This window comes from Brachyistius frenatus, unplaced genomic scaffold, assembly GCF_029030835.1.
Source record: "Brachyistius frenatus isolate BFR_SWC_R1_liver_20210118 unplaced genomic scaffold, ASM2903083v1 Contig_3, whole genome shotgun sequence".
NCBI lineage: Eukaryota > Metazoa > Chordata > Actinopteri > Embiotocidae > Brachyistius > Brachyistius frenatus.
In genome coordinates, this window is record NW_027210602.1 from 10,575,072 (window position 1) to 10,578,935 (window position 3,864).

Consider the following 3,864-nt stretch of genomic DNA (forward strand, 5'->3'; position numbering starts at 1 on the left):
AATAATAAAATGAACAGAGAGTCCACTTTGACTATTTTACACAGTGTGTATTGGTTGTGTATGTTTTAGGTGCAATTCATCTAATTTGGTGTCTCACGCTCTTTAAATAAGAGCTACAAAAACAGCCTTGTTTGAGACGCTCCTCCTCCTGTGATGAATCAAAGCCTGATAAGCCGTCCTTCTTCTTCCTGCTTTCAACAACAGCCACTCCCATTCAGTCCACATGTTTCCTGCTTCCTGCACCCTTCACAGATCTGCAAGCTCACAGATGGGTCTAACCAAGGAATCGGGTAGTGCAAATGCTCTCAACCCACAGTCAGTGTAAATCAGTGGTTGAACATGACAAATGAGAGCTCGGTTTAGTTTCATCTATTAGAAAGTGAAACTATTTCACAATCACTGTTTTTGAGAGGTGAAATGGCGCAGCGAGGAATTCAACTGGACGAGGAAAAACTCTGCTGTTCCATCTGTTTGGATCCACTGAAGGATCCAGTGACTCTTCCCTGTGGACACAACTACTGTATGAGCTGCATTAAAGTCCACTGAGATGAAGAGGATCAGAAGGAAATCCACAGCTGTCCTCAGTGCAGACAGACCTTCACACTGAGGCCTGCCCTGGTGAAAAACTCCATGTTAGCAGATTTAGTGAAGGAGTTGAAGAAGACAGGACTCCAAGCTGCTCCAGCTGATCTCTGCTATGCCGGACCTGCAGATGTGGCCTGTGATGTCTGCACTGGGAGAAAGCTGAAAGCTGTCAAGTCATGTCTGCAGTGTTTGGTCTCTTACTGTGAGCTACACCTCCAGCCTCACTATGAATCTCCTGCATTTGAAAAACACAAGCTGGTCGACCCCTCCGAGAAGCTTCAAGAGAACATCTGCTCTCATCACAATGAGGTGATGAAGGTTTTCTGCCGCACTGATCAGCAGTGTATCTGTATTCTCTGTGCCATGGATGAACATAAAGGTCACGACACCGTCTCAGCTGCAGCAGAAAGGGCTGAGAGGCAGAGAGAACTCGGGCCGAGTCAACAGAAAATCCAGCAGAGAATCCAGGAGAGCGAGAAAGAGGTGAAGGTGCTTCAGCAGAAGGTGGAGACTTTCAATCAGTCTGCTGATGAAGCTGTGAAGAACAGCGAGAAGATCTTCACTGAGCTCCAGAAAAGAAGCTCTGATGTGAAGCAGCAGATCAGATCCAAGCAGGAAACTGAGGTGGGACGAGTTAAAGAGCTTCAGAAGAAGCTGCAGCAGGATCTCAATGAGCTGAGGAGGAAAAATGCTGAGCTGGAGCAGCTCTCACACACAGAGGACCACGCTCAGTTTCTACACAATTTTCCCTCATTGTCAAATCTGCCTGACTCTGAAGATTCACCAAGCATCAATATCTGTCCTGTACTGTGCTTTGACGATGTGGCAGCCACTGTGTCAGAGGCCCGAGATAAACTACAGGACATCCTTAGTGACGTACTGACCAAGATCTCAGTGACTGCGACTGAGCTGGACGTTTTACTGCCCAAGACCAGGGCTGAATGCCTTCAATATTCATGTCACATCACACTGGATCCAATTACTGCAAACAGACAAATTATATTGTCTGATGGGAACAGACAAGTCTTTGTGATGGAACATTCACCAATACAGAGAATGAGATTATTACTGCAGTTACAATCTAGCAAAGTAGATTCTAATATATATAGTCTTCAAGTCCTGAGTAAAGAGAGTCTGACTGGACGGTGTTACTGGGAGGTGCTTTGGGGCAGGTTTGCAGTATCAGTAGCAGTTACAGAGACACAGAGAACATGTGAAATTGGATTCGGATGCAATGACAGATCCTGGGCATTATATTATTTAAGGAATCGTTTTGAATTCAGACATAACAACATCAGAACTTCCATCTCAGCTGCTCGGTCCTCCAGAATCGGAGTGTACCTGGATCACAGAGCAGGTATTCTGTGCTTCTACAGCGTCTCTGACACCATGATTCTCCTCCACAGAGTCCAGACCACATTCACTCAGCCGCTCTATGCCGGATTTTTTGTTGGTTTCGGATCCATAGTTAAGCTCAAGTAAACAGAAATGATCAGGTGGGTGGATACAATTTTTCTGCTTGCATCTGTTTGCTGGGATTTTTCAGCATTTTTCACTGATGACCTCATCGTCAAACAGTGGAGGCATATAAATCACGAGAAACTTCAACATGAGTGAAAATATATATAAATATATATTTGTTTTATTGCTATATGCATGAAGAAGAGGAGAAACGTGAAAGTTTTCAGTTTGCATCTAGATGTGATGATTCTGATGAGCTGGACCTTCGCACTGGATATGAAGACTTGGGGTGAATGGGATGGAGGAGGGTTGCAACAAATCACACTGAAACGACAGCTAACCAAAACCAATTTTTAGGAACATCTATAAGAATAAGTTGTGAGGAAATGAGCTCAACATTCGCAAAGAGACTCGTAGACCAAGGACGGCATCCAGCGCTGATGACAGATGAAATTCTCACCACGATGAGGAAAACTCCCTCAAAGTCAGAAAGATCAGAAACTCTCTCCAGGAGGCAGGTGTGGACACTAGAACGCCACAGAAAACAGGATGGCCAGATTACCATTTTCTGAGAAAGTGACCCCAGAATTCCAGAAAAAAGGTCTTGAAGACTGATGAGACCACAGTTTCCCTGGATCACTCATGTTTGTTACTTTGTGTGTCACCGGGTGCTGAGTATCTTCTCTGGTGATGCTCTGTCAGGCCTCCACTGCAGCATCTTCAGCTCCTGCTTGTTTTAAGCCTCGCCCCCCTCTGTTTTCTCTTCAGCATTTAGAAGGCATGCTTGGCTGGACTTCAATCGGGTGACTGACTTGGCTTTTTAAGAATTTTACCTCTTTGTATGCGTCTCAGAATTCATCAGCACTCACATCATCAATGAAGAAAAGTGCATCTGTGGGAAACTATTCATGGCCAGGCCAGGCCACAACACCCCCACCACCATGTGCTACATGCCCGGCAGAGCATCACCAAAGAAGACACATGCAGGCATATAAGGGATTTGCAACAAAGTCGGCTACTAAACTGGACTATTAGAGAACACCAAAGTGTGCAACAAATGTGTCCAACAAAAATATATCCAAACAGCCCTTTTGAAAAAAATCAGAAATATTTAATTTAACCACATGTGAATTGTTTGATTGTAAATTTAAAACTTTGAAGCATAGGAGCAAATAAAGGGAAAAATACATGTCTCCATCCCAAATATTAGTGATAGGTATTTAGGTATAGATAAGTATTTTGTATTATTTCATGCATATTTAGATGAATCAGATGTGTTCTTTGTTTAATGGTCACAGGTTTGTGCAAACATCTCTCCTGATAAGGCATTAATTGCAGTATATAAAGTGTGTCTGTGTCTGACTGTGAACACTGACTGCAGACATTGCTGAGTATATTACGGTAACGTTCTATGGAATTGTCAGTGTATTCTGTTATACACGATATTAGTGAACTGCCGCAGCCTCAGCAGCCTTTATTTTTTAAATAAAGCAGTACTGTTTGCAGCCACTGGGTGTCACTGCATGATTGTGTTTGTCTCGTTCAGCTCTGCTCTGATTGGCTCTAACTCCAGTGAGAGATCGGTGTCAGTCAGGTCACCTGTGGGAACAGGTTTCATCACTAATGTCTTCTCATGCATCTTCCTCTGGAGGAGCAGTTTCAGGGCTTTTCAACATTTAGTGAGAATGTGATTTATGGGAAAAGTTACACCACTCGTATATGTATTTTCAATCTTGTAATCTTTCTTACGTGTATCTTACCAACCATTCTCTCACTCTGTCTTTTTTTTTTTTTTAAAAAAAAAGCCTCTTCATTTTG

At 43.3% G+C, this 3,864-nt stretch overlaps 1 pseudogene; it reads left to right on the forward strand.

Annotated features, from left to right (window-relative positions):
- Nucleotides 1-393: 393 nt before the first annotated feature.
- Nucleotides 394-3,551, forward strand: LOC138625393 (tripartite motif-containing protein 16-like; annotated as a pseudogene).
- The last annotated feature ends 313 nt before the right edge of the window (nucleotides 3,552-3,864 follow it).